Below are 21,420 nucleotides of genomic sequence, written 5' to 3'. Positions count from 1 at the left end.
TTAGCATTTTGCAATTTAGACTTTCAAGTTATCTTAAAGATGCTTCTGCCTTTTCACCTCTGGATGGGTTTGGTGTGCCTCAACAATGTCTTCCTTCTTCTGAAAGGGCACATGTCCACAGATAATACTGTAGAGGAGCACACCCAGACTCCAGATGGTGGCTTGACGGCCCTCATACGCCCTGTCAACCAGCCATTCAGGTGGGCAGCATACCTTGGTGCCTGAGACAACGAGAGAGAATCATCAGTAACAAAATAACAAGTTTATAATAGTCTCTAATTTGATCCCATTTTTTAACTTGAGGTGCACATTTCATTCCTATGGTGAATAACCTCTAAAGTGCCTGTAGGGTTCGGTCTTAAGCAGATCGCTACAACCAAAGTTGATCAACTTGACGTCAAGGGTGTCTGTGTTGACCAGAAGGTTCTCTTCCTTGATGTCTCTATGCAGAACTCCTCGGTCACGGCAGTGAAGGACAGCCTGAACCACCTGACGCATGATCTGTCGTGCCAGTGGCTCAGGCAGTTGGCGTTGGTACAAGTCCAAGAAGCCAAACAGGTCCATGCAGGGGACGGGTCGCTCCAGAATCAAGATGAAGCAGTAGCAGTACTCAAACCAATCTAGGAGCTCCACAATATGCTCACAACGAGGTGGCCTGCACACCATTTTCATTAAAGCCACCTCTAGGGGCAGACTGCGAGTTTTGCCGGGCTAAAATTAAGGAACACATGGTTAGTGTGGGTTTGAAGTTTTATAGTGGAATTATGGTTAGCAGGATAACACGAAAGGGATCTGGATTGGTACCAATCATTAGATGAAACCTGAATCTATAAAGTGAACTGTTTTCCATTTGTGTTGGGAGGAGACACTGAATGGAAAATGAACAGCTTTGCGTTTATAGTCCCTTTGCAGTTTTACCCATCTAAAAAGTTCCAGACATTGTTGCAATATTACATAAGTAAAGATATTGGACTTACAACAGTGATGAACCGTTCTGCGTGATGCTTTGGCACATATTTCATGGTGATCTGGTCACATAAAAAACACAGGAAGTGAAAAAAGTGGTAAAAGGTCAAGGTACATTAGATTTGACCACTTGATTGCCATGTGAATAACAAAGGTTCTCTAGGAAAATCTCATAGCCCCTTTCAAAGTTCTAATTACAATCTAAAATAGAAATAGGTCCCACAATCATTCTTGTATTGTGTGCTGATGCTCACCTGTTTTCCATCAGCCTTGCGGACTCCTGCATACACTGCGCCGTATCCTCCTGAGCCCAGGAGATCTCCCACAGTGTAGCGTGAAGTGAAGCTCACTACATGAAACAAAAACAAGTTACATCCTTGTAACTGAAAAACATTATTCAACATGGAGATCTAGATTTAAAACATTGTTGTGTAATGCAGTGTTAACAGCAAAGTAATTTACGTGCAAGTGCAGTGATCACACATGAAGCGCTGAAGAGCAGGCAACACTCACCAGAACTGTTTGAAAGGGACGGACGTGCTCTGATCAGTCTAAAAAAATGACTAAAAGAATGAGCAAAAGATTAATATCTGGGAAACTGAATAAGCTTTGTAGAATTCTCGTTCTGATCCCAGTACTAACCTGGTTTCTTGGGAAGAGTCCTGTGCCAACTTGGAGACTGCAGGAATAATTCGCTCTGCACCAATCTTCTCTACCAAAGTAGCCAAGTGCCGAGCAGTACACTTTCTTACTGCAGCATTCAGATGACTTTTGAGGAAAACAGAAGGAAAAAAATTAGGGCATTCAAAAAAGAAGGCAATAACTATTAATCCATCCAATCAATGTACACAGTACAACGTTTAGCTTCTATAAAGAAACGTAATACCCTTATGTATGATCTACGTGCACAATCAAATTATCATATTCTATTTGATGGCTTAGATTGCACCAGTTAGTGTCCATCTGTATTTTCTAACAGAAAATGTTTGTATGTCCTCTGTGAGCTAGCTAACTAGCCTATTCTTTAAGCAGTGTGAAGGGCAGTTTGGATCAGCAGAGCGGAGATGGAATGCAATGAAAAGAAGATATAAGAGGATAAATAACAAAAAATATTGATATAGACCAGGGCAATATTTTGAAAGAACAATAGAGAAGTAAAAACAGCAGCCAAAATCAGTGCTGTGTTAGCTTCTTGCGACTGTTGCTGCTATCTGAAAGCCACAGTTTAAAGCTCACTGCAGGCTAACTGACCAGAGTCCTCCAGCGAGAAGGGCGTTCATGCTCCGAATGGGGGTGCAGTTCTGCACCATGCTGTCCAGAGCTGTGTCCACGTCCTGCCTGATGAAGCCAGACAGATACACAGTCAGCAAATCTAGTGACTTACCTCTTGAATAAGAACAATGCAAACATCATGAAGCCTGCTGCCAAGCACATCAGAGTGATACTGAGCCAATTTACGGATTAACATCAATCCTTCAATTTTCTTCTCCCTGTATGAAGATATTGGACATAGACACACACTGTAACCATCGGCTACTGAAAGATAAAAATGCTACAAGAAAAGGGACAAAGAGGAAAAAACTTCACTAAATACATGCAAACTTACCATATATGCAGAACACCATAAATGACTTGCTGTTTAACCTGCCCTAACCAAATGCTTCAGAATTTTGCAGGTGTGACTTACCAGTCATCAGATCTAAGCAGTCTGAAGCTCTGAGCGAGAGCGAGATCTGGTTTGGAAAAAGGCCGTAAAGTCTGCTGCTCGTGGGGATCCTTCCTGGGAGTTCCTGGTTTGAGTTCATCTAGAGAGGAATACCAGAACCCAAACAAACTGACTAGGACTTTTAGGGCTACCAGCTCAACTTTGGTTCAAATCAGCTTGAAGACTGACTGCAAAACATTATTTAACATGGAGAACTAGATTTAAAACATCGTTGTGTAATGCAGTGTTAACAGCAAACCAATTCCAACCTCTGCCAATTACTAGACAGATGGGTCTGCTCATCAATTTACCACTGACGTGGGAACAAGTGCAAGACAAGCTTAGTGCAAGACGAACTTAACCAGGCACCCAAATAACGGGCCATGCCTCACTGTGTGTGCTAGCACGTTCTTAGCAACGTAGCCATGCGCTCACCAGTACTGTCCCTCCATGGGCCCGGGTCACTGCGCCGAGGGCTCGTGTCTCGCTTGTGTCGTCTACGAGGCAGAGTGGGAGAGAGCTGCACTCCCGGAAGAGTGGCCAGAGGGTAGGAGGGCAGTAGGAACGACCCGGGGGGGTTCCCAGGCAGTAAGCGGCTGGATTTGGGCAAACCTGCATGGGAATGGGCATCCATGATCATGAGTTTAGCTCCGCTCATTTGACACCTGAGTGAAGTTTCTGACTAAATGATCTCCTTGTTCCCAAATATCGTATTTACCAATATTTTAACACAAAACAAATGATGCAACATTATAAATTCTACATTTTGTACAGGTATTTCAATGACATATAAAGTAAAGCCAACATCAATAAGTCACCTCTACCAGCATCACTGGGGTTAACTGCTTTGAAGATGTCTGGGAGCAAGGGTTGAAGATGTCTGCTGCTCCGGTGAAGTCTCCCCACTCTCTCTCTCTTCCACCCTGGAGAGTGGAGCTGGGGAGGCTCCACTGAACATGGACATGAAACACAGGCAGAACTGTAGAGGACACGTTCAATCTTCAGACCAGCATATGAAATTAAGACCTGCAGATCATACTGCATTTTAAATAATAATAATAGATTATGATAATCGATATTTTGGCATGTGGGATTGGCATTCTGGGGAGTGGGGTGCTGGCACAATCAACTGACTGCAATAAAACATTCAAGTCTAGTCTTGCTTGTAAGCTCACATTGTCCTTGCCAACAGAAGTAGGTACAAAGCACAAACTCCTTATATCACACAGACTGCTGCTGCATACCACTGCTTAACGCTGGCCAGGTGATACCCAATACTTAAAGAAGCCATGTTATATAGATTACAAAGATTAATAGATATATGGCAGCATATCTATTAACTTTGGCAGCAGTCCAGATGAGGTATCAGAGGCCAGCAAAGCAGCATGACAATGTTTTGTTTAGATTGTTTGGGGGTGTACTAAACTAGTGATAAATGACCTCTGTAATCTATATACATGTATTATCAGTATTATACTGTGCTGGTATAACAATGATTCGGAGCATTATCACCTTAGACTAAACACAACCACCTAGTAGATAACGAGTGTCACAGTACACCCACACTGTATGTGGGCCGTCAAGGTGCCCACTCTAAAGTGCTCTACACCAAACATATCACAGCTAAAGTAAAGAATGGAACATGAAATACATTCAGTTTTTTCTCGATGGAATCGGCATGTGCCTGTTTACAGCCTTGATATTCATCATGTGGGATCAGGGAGGAATTGGGTAAATACTGAAATGATCATATGACTCCTATCTTATCCAAGATCAGTGGAACTGATGGTGTTACAACTCTCCCCATGTTACAACCATACCCGGTCTCCCCTATAGGGCTTTCAAAGCAGTTTTTGCTTTTTTAATAACTTTTTTCAAACTTTTTTTGTTGTTGTTGCTGCAACAAATGGTTTGGATACCATTTCCAGGAGAGCTAAAGAGTGAGTTCACCTTTGGCAGGCCTGAAGGCACGGAGAGGCTCTCGGCCAGCAGGTTTGGGGAGTGGAGGCAACTTTGTGAAGGTGGGCGGAGAAGGCCTCATCAGTCTTGACGAGGTCACTCTCGTGCGTGAAGTGAGCACAGGCAGTTTGGAACACCTGCTGGAGCCAACTTCACCTGCATGGGCGAATAAGGCCATTAGCAGAAATTAACTCACCATAACATTTCTCAGTGTCTTAGTACCACATTGTAGGGGTGTATTCAACTAAGGATTTTCATAGTCGAATCTGATTCGTCAGCTTTTCCCTTTAGTCGACTAATAGTCGAATCGGGTTTATTATTTTATTTTTTTATTTAGAGCACCTTAAACGGGATCCCGTTCTCATTCAGGACTTTTTCCTCTTCAAAGTAAAAACCTAAAACACTCAGATAAATGAATAAACACGGTAGGTTGTGTCACGGTGAGGCGGCCCCCTACCGGCCGCCTCTGTCCACAGCGGCTGTGTTGTTGTTGTTTGGTGACGTCATGTGCGTCCCTCAGGTGGGCGGAGCCCGTGATCCGTCTCACCTGAGGGTCGTTTGTTTGCCTGTATATGTCTTGTCTTTGTACCAGTTGACCGCTGGTCATTATATCCTTAATTTGGATCTATTGCACGGGTTTTAGGTTTTGCACACTTTATATTAAACCACCCTTTTTCCCTGAGACTTGGCATGATCGCTTCTTTTTTGTTGCTCACACCTGCCCGTCACAGAATGACCAGCCACCCTTCGGAAGCCGCCGAGTCTCTTTTACTTTCTCCTTCGTTCGTGGTCATGTCTCGTGGTAAGTGTTTGTCTACGTGGTGTTTTGTTTGAAGAGCTCCGCCGTGCTTTTGTGTTTTGTGTGTGTGTGTGTGTATGTGTAGCACGGCGAGGACCAGGGCAGTCTGCCCTGGGAAAGCCCTTCGTGTCCGTTGTGTGTTGAGAGAGTTCCGCCGTGCGTTTGTTTGTGTGTGGCCGGTGAGGACCAGGGTGTCTGCCTGGAAAAACTCTCGTGTATGTGTGTGTGATAAGTGTGTACGGGTAACGGACCGGAGGATCAGTGTGCGTGCGCGTCGTTATGTGTTTAGTGTTTAATGTGTGTGACGCGGTCGCCGCTCGTCACGGTCGCCTCGCTCCCCGTGTGTCTTGTGTTTAATGTGGGGAGCGACTGCGACTCTGAGCGGCGCGTCACTATTGTGTTTATGTAGAGCACGCACGTTTTGAACCCGTTCGTTTACTGTTTGTACACCGTTTTTTGTTTGTCTAGTATTTGCGTATGTGTTTTGTCCTAGCGTGTTGTCTAATGTTTACATGTAATTCCACGCATGCTCCTCCCCCTAAATGTGTGTTTGGGGGGGGACCGGCTGTGGTCCCGTGCCATGGGGTGTGGCACGGAGGGCGTCGCTCCCGAGGGAGGCCCTGACCAGGTAAGTGGGGGGTTCTCCTGAGTTAGGATGGAGACCCCTCCCCCCTGGAGGGGGGATCAGGGTAGTGCGCGTTTGTGTTCTGTGTTGGTGTGTGTGGGTGTGTGTGTGCATTTGTGTTTTATGTGCAGGTGCTTCTCCCTGGCGTTGAATCGTGGCATTCCTGGACCTTGTGGGGGTCTCCAGCTGGCAGGAGCCCCCTTATGTTGTGGGGTGACCGGAGCCCGGTCGGAAAGAGCCCCTCCCTAGAGGGCTGGGGCCCCCGGATGTTTGGGGACCATGGGGCTCCGGTCTGAAAAGCTCCTGCACAGGACGGAGACCCTTCCACGGGGTCCTGGAGGTGACGTAGCCACGCCCCAGGGAGGTAACCTGCACACACATACACCCCGGACGGACAAGGAGCCGAGGCCCGCCGTCCTCGCACCTGTGGGGCTATGCGGCTTAAGGCCGGTTAGGGCGTGAGGGCCCTGTGACCGACCGGGGCGTGGTTTTGTCTTGTTGACGGCCCAGTCGGTCCAGGGTCCCGCCCAGGGAGGTGAGCTGACTAATGTTATGTGTTTTGTGTTTCAGCTCGTGGACTGCAGGAGGTGTGTCCCTGCCTGTCCTTGCCTTCCTGCCCCTTCGTGTTGTTGTGCAGCCGCTGTGTGCCACACACCCAGTGGAGGGGAGTGCGGCTTGGTGGGGGGGGTCTGTCACGGTGAGGCGGCCCCCTACCGGCCGCCTCTGTCCACAGCGGCTGTGTTGTTGTTGTTTTGTGACGTCGTGTACGCCCCTCAGGTGGGCGGAGCCCGTGATCCGTTCCCACCTGATGGTCGTTTGTCTGTCTATATATGTCTTGTCTTTGTACCAGTTGACCGCTGGTCATTATATCCTTAATTTGGATCTATTGCACGGGTTTTAGGTTTGCACACTTTATATTAAACCACCCTTTTTCCCTGAGACTTGGCGTGATCGCTTCCTTTTTGTTGCTCACACCTGCCCGTCACAGTAAGAATTTAATTTTTACATGTAAGAATTAAATTCTTGATATCAGAAATTTAAATCTTGATATCACAATTACATTCTTACTAGTAAAAACTCAATTCTGATTTTTCACTAGTAAAAATTGAATTCTTACATGTAAGAATTACATTCTTACTAGTAGAAATTGAATTCTTACATGTGAAAATTATTTTTGAACATGTAAAAATACAATTTTATATGGCAAGCCGTTTTAGCTTTTATTCGTATTTTATTTATTCGTATTTATTCAAAGTTTTTAAATGACAACTGTACAGAAACATCCATCACTAACAAAAAAGACTGAACAAGTCTTTTTATAATTTTAAAACGGTTACAAAATGTTGTATTGCCAATTCTCCATTTTTCATTAGTCCATTTTATCAATCTGTGGTTGTGTATTACATTACCAGATGAAATAATTACATAAATTATCATTTTGCAATTTAGACTTTCAAGTTATCTTAAAGATGCTTCTGCCTTTTCACCTCTGGATGGGTTTGGTGTGCCTCAACAATGTCTTACTTCTTCTGAAAGGGCACATGTCCACAGATAATACTGTAGAGGAGCACACCCAGACTCCAGATGGTGGCTTGACGGCCCTCATACGCCCTGTCAACCAGCCATTCAGGTGGGCAGCATACCTTGGTGCCTGAGACAACGAGAGAGAATCATCAGTAACAAAATAACAAGTTTATAATAGTCTCTAATTTGATCCCATTTTTTAACTTGAGGTGCACATTTCATTCCTATGGTGAATAACCTCTAAAGTGCCTGTAGGGTTCGGTCTTAAGCAGATCGCTACAACCAAAGTTGATCAACTTGACGTCAAGGGTGTCTGTGTTGACCAGAAGGTTCTCTTCCTTGATGTCTCTATGCAGAACTCCTCGGTCACGGCAGTGAAGGACAGCCTGAACCACCTGACGCATGATCTGTCGTGCCAGTGGCTCAGGCAGTTGGCGTTGGTACAAGTCCAAGAAGCCAAACAGGTCCATGCAGGGGACGGGTCGCTCCAGAATCAAGATGAAGCAGTAGCAGTACTCAAACCAATCTAGGAGCTCCACAATATGCTCACAACGAGGTGGCCTGCACACCATCTTCATTAAAGCCACCTCTAGGGGCAGACTGCGAGTTTTGCCGGGCTAAAATTAAGGAACACATGGTTAGTGTGGGTTTGAAGTTTTATAGTGGAATTATGGTTAGCAGGATAACACGAAAGGGATCTGGATTGGTACCAATCATTAGATGAAACCTGAATCTATAAAGTGAACTGTTTTCCATTTGTGTTGGGAGGAGACACTGAATGGAAAATGAACAGCTTTGCGTTTATAGTCCCTTTGCAGTTTTACCCATCTAAAAAGTTCCAGACATTGTTGCAATATTACATAAGTAAAGATATTGGACTTACAACAGTGATGAACCGTTCTGCGTGATGCTTTGGCACATATTTCATGGTGATCTGGTCACATAAAAAACACAGGAAGTGAAAAAAGTGGTAAAAGGTCAAGGTACATTAGATTTGACCACTTGATTGCCATGTGAATAACAAAGGTTCTCTAGGAAAATCTCATAGCCCCTTTCAAAGTTCTAATTACAATCTAAAATAGAAATAGGTCCCACAATCATTCTTGTATTGTGTGCTGATGCTCACCTGTTTTCCATCAGCCTTGCGGACTCCTGCATACACTGCGCCGTATCCTCCTGAGCCCAGGAGATCTCCCACAGTGTAGCGTGAAGTGAAGCTCACTACATGAAACAAAAACAAGTTACATCCTTGTAACTGAAAAACATTATTCAACATGGAGATCTAGATTTAAAACATTGTTGTGTAATGCAGTGTTAACAGCAAAGTAATTTACGTGCAAGTGCAGTGATCACACATGAAGCGCTGAAGAGCAGGCAACACTCACCAGAACTGTTTGAAAGGGACGGACGTGCTCTGATCAGTCTAAAAAAATGACTAAAAGAATGAGCAAAAGATTAATATCTGGGAAACTGAATAAGCTTTGTAGAATTCTCGTTCTGATCCCAGTACTAACCTGGTTTCTTGGGAAGAGTCCTGTGCCAACTTGGAGACTGCAGGAATAATTCGCTCTGCACCAATCTTCTCTACCAAAGTAGCCAAGTGCCGAGCAGTACACTTTCTTACTGCAGCATTCAGATGACTTTTGAGGAAAACAGAAGGAAAAAAATTAGGGCATTCAAAAAAGAAGGCAATAACTATTAATCCATCCAATCAATGTACACAGTACAACGTTTAGCTTCTATAAAGAAACGTAATACCCTTATGTATGATCTACGTGCACAATCAAATTATCATATTCTATTTGATGGCTTAGATTGCACCAGTTAGTGTCCATCTGTATTTTCTAACAGAAAATGTTTGTATGTCCTCTGTGAGCTAGCTAACTAGCCTATTCTTTAAGCAGTGTGAAGGGCAGTTTGGATCAGCAGAGCGGAGATGGAATGCAATGAAAAGAAGATATAAGAGGATAAATAACAAAAAATATTGATATAGACCAGGGCAATATTTTGAAAGAACAATAGAGAAGTAAAAACAGCAGCCAAAATCAGTGCTGTGTTAGCTTCTTGCGACTGTTGCTGCTATCTGAAAGCCACAGTTTAAAGCTCACTGCAGGCTAACTGACCAGAGTCCTCCAGCGAGAAGGGCGTTCATGCTCCGAATGGGGGTGCAGTTCTGCACCATGCTGTCCAGAGCTGTGTCCACGTCCTGCCTGATGAAGCCAGACAGATACACAGTCAGCAAATCTAGTGACTTACCTCTTGAATAAGAACAATGCAAACATCATGAAGCCTGCTGCCAAGCACATCAGAGTGATACTGAGCCAATTTACGGATTAACATCAATCCTTCAATTTTCTTCTCCCTGTATGAAGATATTGGACATAGACACACACTGTAACCATCGGCTACTGAAAGATAAAAATGCTACAAGAAAAGGGACAAAGAGGAAAAAACTTCACTAAATACATGCAAACTTACCATATATGCAGAACACCATAAATGACTTGCTGTTTAACCTGCCCTAACCAAATGCTTCAGAATTTTGCAGGTGTGACTTACCAGTCATCAGATCTAAGCAGTCTGAAGCTCTGAGCGAGAGCGAGATCTGGTTTGGAAAAAGGCCGTAAAGTCTGCTGCTCGTGGGGATCCTTCCTGGGAGTTCCTGGTTTGAGTTCATCTAGAGAGGAATACCAGAACCCAAACAAACTGACTAGGACTTTTAGGGCTACCAGCTCAACTTTGGTTCAAATCAGCTTGAAGACTGACTGCAAAACATTATTTAACATGGAGAACTAGATTTAAAACATCGTTGTGTAATGCAGTGTTAACAGCAAACCAATTCCAACCTCTGCCAATTACTAGACAGATGGGTCTGCTCATCAATTTACCACTGACGTGGGAACAAGTGCAAGACAAGCTTAGTGCAAGACGAACTTAACCAGGCACCCAAATAACGGGCCATGCCTCACTGTGTGTGCTAGCACGTTCTTAGCAACGTAGCCATGCGCTCACCAGTACTGTCCCTCCATGGGCCCGGGTCACTGCGCCGAGGGCTCGTGTCTCGCTTGTGTCGTCTACGAGGCAGAGTGGGAGAGAGCTGCACTCCCGGAAGAGTGGCCAGAGGGTAGGAGGGCAGTAGGAACGACCCGGGGGGGTTCCCAGGCAGTAAGCGGCTGGATTTGGGCAAACCTGCATGGGAATGGGCATCCATGATCATGAGTTTAGCTCCGCTCATTTGACACCTGAGTGAAGTTTCTGACTAAATGATCTCCTTGTTCCCAAATATCGTATTTACCAATATTTTAACACAAAACAAATGATGCAACATTATAAATTCTACATTTTGTACAGGTATTTCAATGACATATAAAGTAAAGCCAACATCAATAAGTCACCTCTACCAGCATCACTGGGGTTAACTGCTTTGAAGATGTCTGGGAGCAAGGGTTGAAGATGTCTGCTGCTCCGGTGAAGTCTCCCCACTCTCTCTCTCTTCCACCCTGGAGAGTGGAGCTGGGGAGGCTCCACTGAACATGGACATGAAACACAGGCAGAACTGTAGAGGACACGTTCAATCTTCAGACCAGCATATGAAATTAAGACCTGCAGATCATACTGCATTTTAAATAATAATAATAGATTATGATAATCGATATTTTGGCATGTGGGATTGGCATTCTGGGGAGTGGGGTGCTGGCACAATCAACTGACTGCAATAAAACATTCAAGTCTAGTCTTGCTTGTAAGCTCACATTGTCCTTGCCAACAGAAGTAGGTACAAAGCACAAACTCCTTATATCACACAGACTGCTGCTGCATACCACTGCTTAACGCTGGCCAGGTGATACCCAATACTTAAAGAAGCCATGTTATATAGATTACAAAGATTAATAGATATATGGCAGCATATCTATTAACTTTGGCAGCAGTCCAGATGAGGTATCAGAGGCCAGCAAAGCAGCATGACAATGTTTTGTTTAGATTGTTTGGGGGTGTACTAAACTAGTGATAAATGACCTCTGTAATCTATATACATGTATTATCAGTATTATACTGTGCTGGTATAACAATGATTCGGAGCATTATCACCTTAGACTAAACACAACCACCTAATAGATAACGAGTGTCACAGTACACCCACACTGTATGTGGGCCGTCAAGGTGCCCACTCTAAAGTGCTCTACACCAAACATATCACAGCTAAAGTAAAGAATGGAACATGAAATACATTCAGTTTTTTCTCGATGGAATCGGCATGTGCCTGTTTACAGCCTTGATATTCATCATGTGGGATCAGGGAGGAATTGGGTAAATACTGAAATGATCATATGACTCCTATCTTATCCAAGATCAGTGGAACTGATGGTGTTACAACTCTCCCCATGTTACAACCATACCCGGTCTCCCCTATAGGGCTTTCAAAGCAGTTTTTGCTTTTTTAATAACTTTTTTCAAATTTTTTTTGTTGTTGTTGCTGCAACAAATGGTTTGGATACCATTTCCAGGAGAGCAAAAGAGTGAGTTCACCTTTGGCAGGCCTGAAGGCACGGAGAGGCTCTCGGCCAGCAGGTTTGGGGAGTGGAGGCAACTTTGTGAAGGTGGGCGGAGAAGGCCTCATCAGTCTTGACGAGGTCACTCTCGTGCGTGAAGTGAGCACAGGCAGTTTGGAACACCTGCTGGAGCCAACTTCACCTGCATGGGCGAATAAGGCCATTAGCAAAAATTAACTCACCATAACATTTCTCAGTGTCTTAGTACCACATTGTAGGGGTGTATTCAACTAAGGATTTTCATAGTCGAATCTGATTCGTCAGCTTTTCCCTTTAGTCGACTAATAGTCGAATCGGGTTTATTATTTTATTTTTTTATTTAGAGCACCTTAAACGGGATCCCGTTCTCATTCAGGACTTTTTCCTCTTCAAAGTAAAAACCTAAAACACTCAGATAAATGAATAAACACGGTAGGTTGTGTCACGGTGAGGCGGCCCCCTACCGGCCGCCTCTGTCCACAGCGGCTGTGTTGTTGTTGTTTGGTGACGTCATGTGCGTCCCTCAGGTGGGCGGAGCCCGTGATCCGTCTCACCTGAGGGTCGTTTGTTTGCCTATATATGTCTTGTCTTTGTACCAGTTGACCGCTGGTCATTATATCCTTAATTTGGATCTATTGCACGGGTTTTAGGTTTTGCACACTTTATATTAAACCACCCTTTTTCCCTGAGACTTGGCGTGATCGCTTCTTTTTTGTTGCTCACACCTGCCCGTCACAGAATGACCAGCCACCCTTCGGAAGCCGCCGAGTCTCTTTTACTTTCTCCTTCGTTCGTGGTCATGTCTCGTGGTAAGTGTTTGTCTACGTGGTGTTTTGTTTGAAGAGCTCCGCCGTGCTTTTGTGTTTTGTGTGTGTGTGTGTGTATGTGTAGCACGGCGAGGACCAGGGCAGTCTGCCCTGGGAAAGCCCTTCGTGTCCGTTGTGTGTTGAGAGAGTTCCGCCGTGCGTTTGTTTGTGTGTGGCCGGTGAGGACCAGGGTGTCTGCCTGGGAAAACTCTCGTGTATGTGTGTGTGATAAGTGTGTACGGGTAACGGACCGGAGGATCAGTGTGCGTGCGCGTCGTTATGTGTTTAGTGTTTAATGTGTGTGACGCGGTCGCCGCTCGTCACGGTCGCCTCGCTCCCCGTGTGTCTTGTGTTTAATGTGGGGAGCGACTGCGACTCTGAGCGGCGCGTCACTATTGTGTTTATGTAGAGCACGCACGTTTTGAACCCGTTCGTTTACTGTTTGTACACCGTTTTTTGTTTGTCTAGTATTTGCGTATGTGTTTTGTCCTAGCGTGTTGTCTAATGTTTACATGTAATTCCACGCATGCTCCTCCCCCTGAATGTGTGTTTGGGGGGGGACCGGCTGTGGTCCCGTGCCATGGGGTGTGGCACGGAGGGCGTCGCTCCCGAGGGAGGCCCTGACCAGGTAAGTGGGGGGTTCTCCTGAGTTAGGATGGAGACCCCTCCCCCCTGGAGGGGGGATTAGGGTAGTGCGCGTTTGTGTTCTGTGTTGGTGTGTGTGGGTGTGTGTGTGCATTTGTGTTTTATGTGCAGGTGCTTCTCCCTGGCGTTGAATCGTGGCATTCCTGGACCTTGTGGGGGTCTCCAGCTGGCAGGAGCCCCCTTATGTTGTGGGGTGACCGGAGCCCGGTCGGAAAGAGCCCCTCCCTAGAGGGCTGGGGCCCCCGGATGTTTGGGGACCATGGGGCTCCGGTCTGAAAAGCTCCTGCACAGGACGGAGACCCTTCCACGGGGTCCTGGAGGTGACGTAGCCACGCCCCAGGGAGGTAACCTGCACACACATACACCCCGGACGGACAAGGAGCCGAGGCCCGCCGTCCTCGCACCTGTGGGGCTATGCGGCTTAAGGCCGGTTAGGGCGTGAGGGCCCTGTGACCGACCGGGGCGTGGTTTTGTCTTGTTGACGGCCCAGTCGGTCCAGGGTCCCGCCCAGGGAGGTGAGCTGACTAATGTTATGTGTTTTGTGTTTCAGCTCGTGGACTGCAGGAGGTGTGTCCCTGCCTGTCCTTGCCTTCCTGCCCCTTTGTGTTGTTGTGCAGCCGCTGTGTGCCACACACCCAGTGGAGGGGAGTGCGGCTTGGTGGGGGGGTCTGTCACGGTGAGGCGGCCCCCTACCGGCCGCCTCTGTCCACAGCGGCTGTGTTGTTGTTGTTTGGTGACGTCATGTGCGTCCCTCAGGTGGGCGGAGCCCGTGATCCGTCTCACCTGAGGGTCGTTTGTTTGCCTATATATGTCTTGTCTTTGTACCAGTTGACCGCTGGTCATTATATCCTTAATTTGGATCTATTGCACGGGTTTTAGGTTTTGCACACTTTATATTAAACCACCCTTTTTCCCTGAGACTTGGCGTGATCGCTTCCTTTTTGTTGCTCACACCTGCCCGTCACAGGTTGGCTTTATTCAGCTTTTATTTATTTACTTATTTATTTTTTTATGAAACGTTAGAGAACATTAACCGTCAGTGCGCATTGCGCATATCGAACTGTCAGACAGGCACTGTGCAAAATGTCAAAAATATTTTAAATAAAATATGCCTGCCTGAAAATATAAAAAAAATTGCCACACAACAGCAAAAAAATACAAGGAAAGGTTCAAGTAACGGGGTTTAAAAGCAAACAACAACAAAAAATATTTATAGGCCTACTTGCCGAGACGCACCGCGATGAGACGAGACAACACGACTGAAACGACAAAAGTTTTTTTTTCGCATTACGCGTTTTAAATGGTATGCCATGTTGGTTGTTGTCGTGCGAAATGAAAGACGTTGATGACATAACTTGCACTTTACTTTGTTTGATTCATCTTTATATTTTTCAAAATACTTTTGAAGTTTTTTAGTAGCCATTATAATCTCGGCAGATGCTGCGTATTCTGTAGCGTGTTCAGCTCCGCTCGTTTGGATTGTGCAACTGCAGGGTGTGATTTATTAATGTGTAGTAAAGAAGATGCTTATAAAAACATTTTTTAATATTTGTTAACAGAAATTAGATTTTATTTGACAAAAGGCTATATATAACGAAAACAAAGACATTTCATGTAACAACTAATGCTTAGCTGCATCCTTGGGCACCCCCATGCAGTTAGAATGGTACATTTGACTATGACGTTCATAGTCGACTAGGGGGTATAGTCGACTATAGTCGAATCAGCGACTATTGCAGGTCACCCCTAGAGATGACCCATCACAATTCGTTCACAAATGGCAGCAAATTATTAATAGCTGAACACTTATTTATTATAAACATACCTAGCAAACATCAATTAAAAAACACTCACCACAGCCGATCACTTGAAAACCAAATCCATCCTCATTTCTTTCTGAACGAACTGCTCAATGTTGCGATCATATAGCTGCTCCTACAGTGCTGCTAGTAGCTAGCTATTTATTAAGGATTGGCAGTTTAATTAACCAATCATATTTCGAATTAGAATGGTGGGGGCGTGCTCCAATGGTCTCAGGGTATTCTCGCTGGTCCTCGTGCATCAGTTCTACGTGGTTGGTGTCTCGTGAGCTTTTAGCTCAGCACTGCCATGAGGTTTTGTCAGCGAATTGCTAACAACACCATTTTCAAGACGGTCATTCAACGAAAAAGTGGATATTGTGAGAAAAGGCCAACCAACACCTCATCTTCAGATTCTAACACAAGCCGGGAAAGGGTACGTTGCACATAGTACACGCGATTATGACAACAGTGTTATGGACGTGTTTTAATACTACGCTCATGTTTTCATTTGGCTGTGTCTAGTGAAGGACCATGGCCAGTAATTACGGTTTGCCACTGCTAATTGCTTGGGGCCAGAATTAAACAGAAAAGGCAGTTTCTGGAGCTCAGTAATAATTTTGAATGGGGAAAAAAAAGGAAAACGGTGGAGTAACGCTGCCATCTTTTGGGTAAAATATGTCGGTGCGCCTATAATTTAAAAGTGTGTTTTCTGGAGGAAACTGTGGAAAGAAGACTTTCCTCTCTGGCCCGATCCCCTCCTTAGGAAGGGGCGCCCTTGTGAAAATGTCGTATATTTAAATATAATAATAGTATACTTGAACTATATGCGGAATAATTAAAGTATACTTTTTCTTCTTATACTTACAATTTTACCTACTTAATTAGTCTTTCAGTATACTTTGAAAAAGTATACTTTATTTGGCTGTGCTACTTTTGTACTGGCTATGTACTTAATAAAAATATACTTAGTATTAAACTGTGCTTTTTTATGATAAACTTATCATTTTACTAAATGTGTCCTATGAGCCTATATTTTTGCAATATAACTTATTGTACTGTACTTCAGTGAAAGTATCTATAAGTATTTACAATTTCAAATGAATATTCCAAAAACGTTGTGATAATAGAATTTAACATCTTTAACAAAATGCAATTTATAACAAATGATTCGGAAATGTGAAAGCATATGTGTGAACTCATTTTTAATACAACAAATACATATACATTAATATAAAAATAAAATTGAAAACTCAAAAGTACACTATAAGGTCAAAAGTATTATGACAACTATTCCTATTCTAATAGAAGTATATTACATGGTTAGTATTTCTTTTCTTAAGACGCTTTCTTGGAGTTGGACAGTCTTCTTCTAGATATGCCTTATATTGACCCCCTTTTTTAGCCATCCTGAAATGAAAAAAACAAAACAAACAAAAAAAAACATGCAATTATACAATTAATTGCTTGTTTGTAATTCTTTCTGTTCCTATTTGAGATTTGTAACAACACAAACTATATACTTCAGAAAGATATACCAATAGGGATCATGACTGAGATATATTCATTATGTTATGTATATACACACACAAACAAACAAACACACACACATGAAGGGATCTACATATTATTGGTCTTTGTATAACTGTATCGGAAAAATAGGCTATGACCTTTCAATTTCAATATCATTATCATTAGAATTAAAACGGTTACAAAATACTATCTAAATGATCAAAACAAGTCTATATATAGGCTTCCATGTGTAGTTCCATATGTAGTTGTTTACACTATATTATCTTCATATTCATTTTACTGCTGGAAAATGAACTTACCTGTTAAGCGCTGTGCAGACTGAACGCAGGAATAGCGCCAGAGAACTGTTTAAATTTAGTGCCAAAAATAATCAGGTTTAGCCTCGGTGTTCGTGGAACTTGGGAAGTTTGTCCAGTGCTGCAACTCAACCGTTAGCACTTCAGTAATGCTCGGAAAATTTGCGTTATTTTATTTTCAGGACATATCTGTGGAGGTTGAGAGCTCAGATATAATAGTGAAATCGAACACGCCACTGTCTCAGGTCACTGCTTGCCCAGATTTAACCAGTGAGGATGGCTGGATAGAGGTAAAATGGCCCATCAGAAAAGGAAGGAGGAAGACCGAAACACATGCCGCAAAAATACTGATGTTTGGAGGTAAGTGTAGCTAAATGATGGTGTGATTACTTTGTATAGTATTTGTCGTTATACATTTGGAATCATGCCTGCAGTCTATGGGGTTAGCCAACTAATGCTAGCTAGTTGAACAAATTGAGTTAGCTAGCTAGCTGGCTAGTTAAAACATGCCAGTTAACTCGCTAAGCTCGCTAGCTAATTACATCTAAAACTGCACTGCTTTCTGTAGTGCACTGCCACCAGTAACATTAGTCTTAAATGTAAGAACAAATTAGAATATTTTTGCTTTGTGGTAAAGCATGCACCATGGCATTTCCATTACCTGTTTAAATAACTTTAATCCCAGAACGTATTTGAAAAATAATATAAACTCTGAATTTCTTGTTTTAGACGATCAGAAGGTGCTTATTGAAAAGAGAAACTGATTCATCAGAGGTGAAGACACTTGGACAGAGGCTGTAGGAATGTTTAAAAGAAAAAAGTTTCTGTCTGCAGAAACCAGCATAAAAACTGACATACCCAAAAAGGTTTGTAATTTTTTATTATTTTTTTTATTTGTTTTATACTTAAACCAGTTTGTTAAGAGTGTTTTGACCTATTCATAACTCACAAAGTACTGCTTAACTTGAAGCATTTAACCTTAAAACTATAGATGCTGCCAAATGTCCTTTAAACAGTCATTCTGATTTACTATTGAAACTGTTTCTAATTTTCCAAAACAGGTATATAATAAAAATCATCAGCAAAATAAGACACAATTTTGTGTGTTTCTCTATATCAATTGAGCTTAGCAGTTTACAAAGAACTTTAAGAATGGCAATGTTGCGCCGGGTTCCCAAAGGCCTTCTTGGTCTCTAAACTTACAAACAAGTTTTAAGTAATTCTTTGTTGACTCAGCCTCACCATCTGCATTGGAAAGACATCACAGGTCGAAAAACCGAACCACTGATTCACGTACATTTAACCATTAATTTCATTAGGTTGTGATGCTGCCCACTGCACCATGATAAATCTAGGAACATTCTAACCACATAAGTCAAGCTGCTGTTTACCTAAAAGTATGACTTTTTCAAAACATAAATATTGATTGTCATGACATTCTACTCATTTTCAAAAAACATAGTTCTCAGTTTCAGTCTATCAGTAACAGCTTAATTGTTCAAAATCTTAACCTGTACTTGCCATTATATATACAGCTTAATTAACGGTTGTGCAAAATGTGGCAATGCAAATTTCTGTAAACTTTTTTTGCCTGTCATACCTTGGTTACAGAAGGACAGTGATTCAGACAGTGATGTGGAGATTATGAGGCCACGGAAAAAGTCAAAACCCTGCACAGCGGAACTTGATGAGGAGGCACTTAAAGGTTGTACAAACACTGTCCTGCTTAGTGACTTTGTCACTTACCTAAATATGTGTTCCTTAAATATATTTACATTATTCTCCCCAGAACTTCCGTCATTCATTAAAACAGTGAGGCAGTACTTGGAAAAGTTAGACCAATCAGATGCAAGGCGCAGTTCCGACACAACGGTGGATGAGGCCCAGCCAAGTTCCAGCAACCTGCAATCCCCTGATGTGGTAAAACGCTGATCTTTCTTGGCTTTGCTCATGGTGAATTTTGTGTGCTTTGCAAAGGGCCAATGTGGCTGCTGGATTTTAGTCCAACCAGGCCAGACAACACCTTATATCACTAGTTTAATTAGCTGGTCTTAGTTAACTGATTGTGTGACCTTTTTGGTTAGAAAAGGATAAAAAACAGCCACACTGGCCCTATGTGAATAAGATTGCCCACCCCTGATTTAAGGTTTTCTGTTTCAGGTTGTGCTTCCCAGTTCAACTGTTAAAGTTTCGAAGAGACACACTTGTCAGTTTATGCGCAAGAATTGGCCGTCCTGGTGTTTGGAAAGGAAATACTTGCAAAGTCTTTAATTACAAGGAAGCACAGCCATGCCTTTAAAGATCTTCCTGAAAAGGCCAAGCTTGATCCAGAGAAGGTCAATGCACTGATTGGTAAGTTAATTTTACAATATTTTTTTTACAAAGACTTTTATACTTAATCTGTTAATTTTTTCTTACTTAATTTGGGGCAGAATGAGCAATTCATTATGTAAACAGAATTTTTGCCAAATACTTGTTGAAGACTTTAAAAAGTATCTGGTGCAGGTAACTTTTTAAAGGACATTTAGCAAAATATGAGCCTAGGTGTGTTATGTAAACCTTTTGATCTTGTGGTTATGTAAGAAAACCCTGTGAGACAAATCTTTTTTTTTTTTCTACGAATGAAATTGAGTATGTTGTAACTTTTCTGCCCCAGAAAAAATGTTCAAGGTGATTGTATGTAAACCTCTGTAGCGACTGTGTGACGGGCAGGGGTGAGCAACTTAAAAAGGAAGCGATCACGCCAAGTCTCAGGGAAATAGGATGGTTTAATAGAAAGTGTGCAAACCAAAAACCCGTGCATTGTTCCAAATGAAGGAATAATAACCAGCAATCAACTGGTACAAAGACAAGACATATATAGACGAACAAACGACCCTCAGGTGAGACGGATCACGGGTCCCGCCCACCTGAGGGACGAACATCACGTGACCAAAAACAGGACATCTGCCGCTGTAAACGGGGGCGACCGGCAGGGGGCCCCCCCACAACGTGACAGACTGTATATTGCAGGGATCACTTTTTTTTTAAACAAATCTGTGTATTAGAATTTATAACAGTCTAGGACTGTAATTTTGCCTTTGAAAATTGTCATTGTCCTGATATATAAATGCAACATTTTAATACATTTTCAGTTTTAGAAAATAATAATATCTAACTAGTCTAATAGGTAACTGTCAGGAACAGCACGTGACCACCAACTTAGTCCTTGCACCTGCCGCTCGTTATCTCCCATAGCCACGTGTACTTAAGCCTTCCCCTCTCACCACCGGGTTGCGAAGTATTGTTGGCATGCCACTGACTAAGCGTTATCTCCTTGTGATTGCTCTCCTGTGCTCTGACCTCTGCTCTCGTTCCAGACATCGTTCCCAGCCTAGCCCTCTTGTACCTCCAGCCATCTGTCTACCCGGCGTGAACTCGGACCGTCTCGACCTCGGCTATCACACACATACACCGCACACACTCCACGGTGTTGCTCGTTTATACGAGTACTCCGTATTCACTTCAAAAAATAAACAGAAAACGAAAATCCGCAATTGGATCCCTGTCTTCCTTGTGGGAACGTTACAGTAACAAGATCAAGCTAAACATAAAAATGAGCTGTTTGCTTATTTTGAGCTATGAAATCCAACACGTTAGATTATGTAGTGATGTCGGATGTGAGTTAACATGGACTGCCTGCTCATTTGTCTGATCTTACATTGTATACATTTTGTGTTGCACCACATAGTGTGCATTATTAGCATATTTTTAAACTCTTAAACTTGGGATGGCTAAACCTAATTCTAGAGTATGTTATTTTAAAGTAGTGACTGTAACTTTCTTCCCACAGATTGTGTGATAGGACAGTTTCCAGAAACTACAGTCCAAGATGTTAAAAACATCTTAAGGCGAAAGTGCAATAATGAGTTACAACAGAAAGAAGGCTGTGCAAGTGTGAAGGGTTACTCTACAAGTACAACAACAATATAACAGTTACATATTTAAATATGTTCTGTTCTGGTTTTCTGTGTTTCACAATAATGTTTTAAGAATTGTGTGGTGCAGCTATATATATATATATATATATATTAGCTCAAAAAAAATAAAGGGAACACTAAAATAACACATCCTAGATCTCAATTAATAAAAATCTTCGAAATCAGTTGAAAATCTCTCATTTCTACCTGTTGTCTGTTCCATTTGCACAAGAGCAGTTGAAAAGTTGAAATTGATTCACAATCAGTGTTGCTTC

At 43.0% G+C, this 21,420-nt stretch overlaps 3 long non-coding RNA genes across 3 annotated transcripts; 1 reads left to right on the top strand and 2 right to left on the bottom strand.

Moving 5' to 3' along the window:
• Positions 1 to 2,352: 2,352 nt before the first annotated feature.
• On the bottom strand, positions 2,353 to 3,611 carry LOC143508736 (uncharacterized). The gene is made up of 4 exons (XR_013129442.1): positions 3,490 to 3,611; positions 3,107 to 3,283; positions 2,654 to 2,771; positions 2,353 to 2,456 (listed from the first exon to the last, which is right to left on the bottom strand). It is a non-coding gene; the product is annotated as an uncharacterized LOC143508736 (long non-coding RNA).
• Positions 3,612 to 9,836: 6,225 nt separating this feature from the next.
• Positions 9,837 to 11,095, bottom strand: LOC143508735 (uncharacterized). Its single transcript, XR_013129441.1, has 4 exons — positions 10,974 to 11,095; positions 10,591 to 10,767; positions 10,138 to 10,255; positions 9,837 to 9,940 (listed from the first exon to the last, which is right to left on the bottom strand). It is a non-coding gene; the product is annotated as an uncharacterized LOC143508735 (long non-coding RNA).
• A 6,302-nt stretch (positions 11,096 to 17,397) lies between these two features.
• Positions 17,398 to 21,128, top strand: LOC143508734 (uncharacterized). The gene is made up of 6 exons (XR_013129440.1): positions 17,398 to 17,546; positions 17,916 to 18,052; positions 18,798 to 18,891; positions 18,976 to 19,106; positions 19,347 to 19,538; positions 20,546 to 21,128. It is a non-coding gene; the product is annotated as an uncharacterized LOC143508734 (long non-coding RNA).
• Positions 21,129 to 21,420: the final 292 nt, after the last annotated feature.

The sequence above is a fragment of the Brachyhypopomus gauderio genome, chromosome 2 (assembly GCF_052324685.1).
Source record: "Brachyhypopomus gauderio isolate BG-103 chromosome 2, BGAUD_0.2, whole genome shotgun sequence".
In the NCBI taxonomy this organism is placed as follows: Eukaryota; Metazoa; Chordata; class Actinopteri; order Gymnotiformes; family Hypopomidae; genus Brachyhypopomus; species Brachyhypopomus gauderio.
The sequence above is the reverse complement of the archived record's forward strand: the minus strand, read 5'-3'. Positions and strand labels throughout refer to the sequence as shown.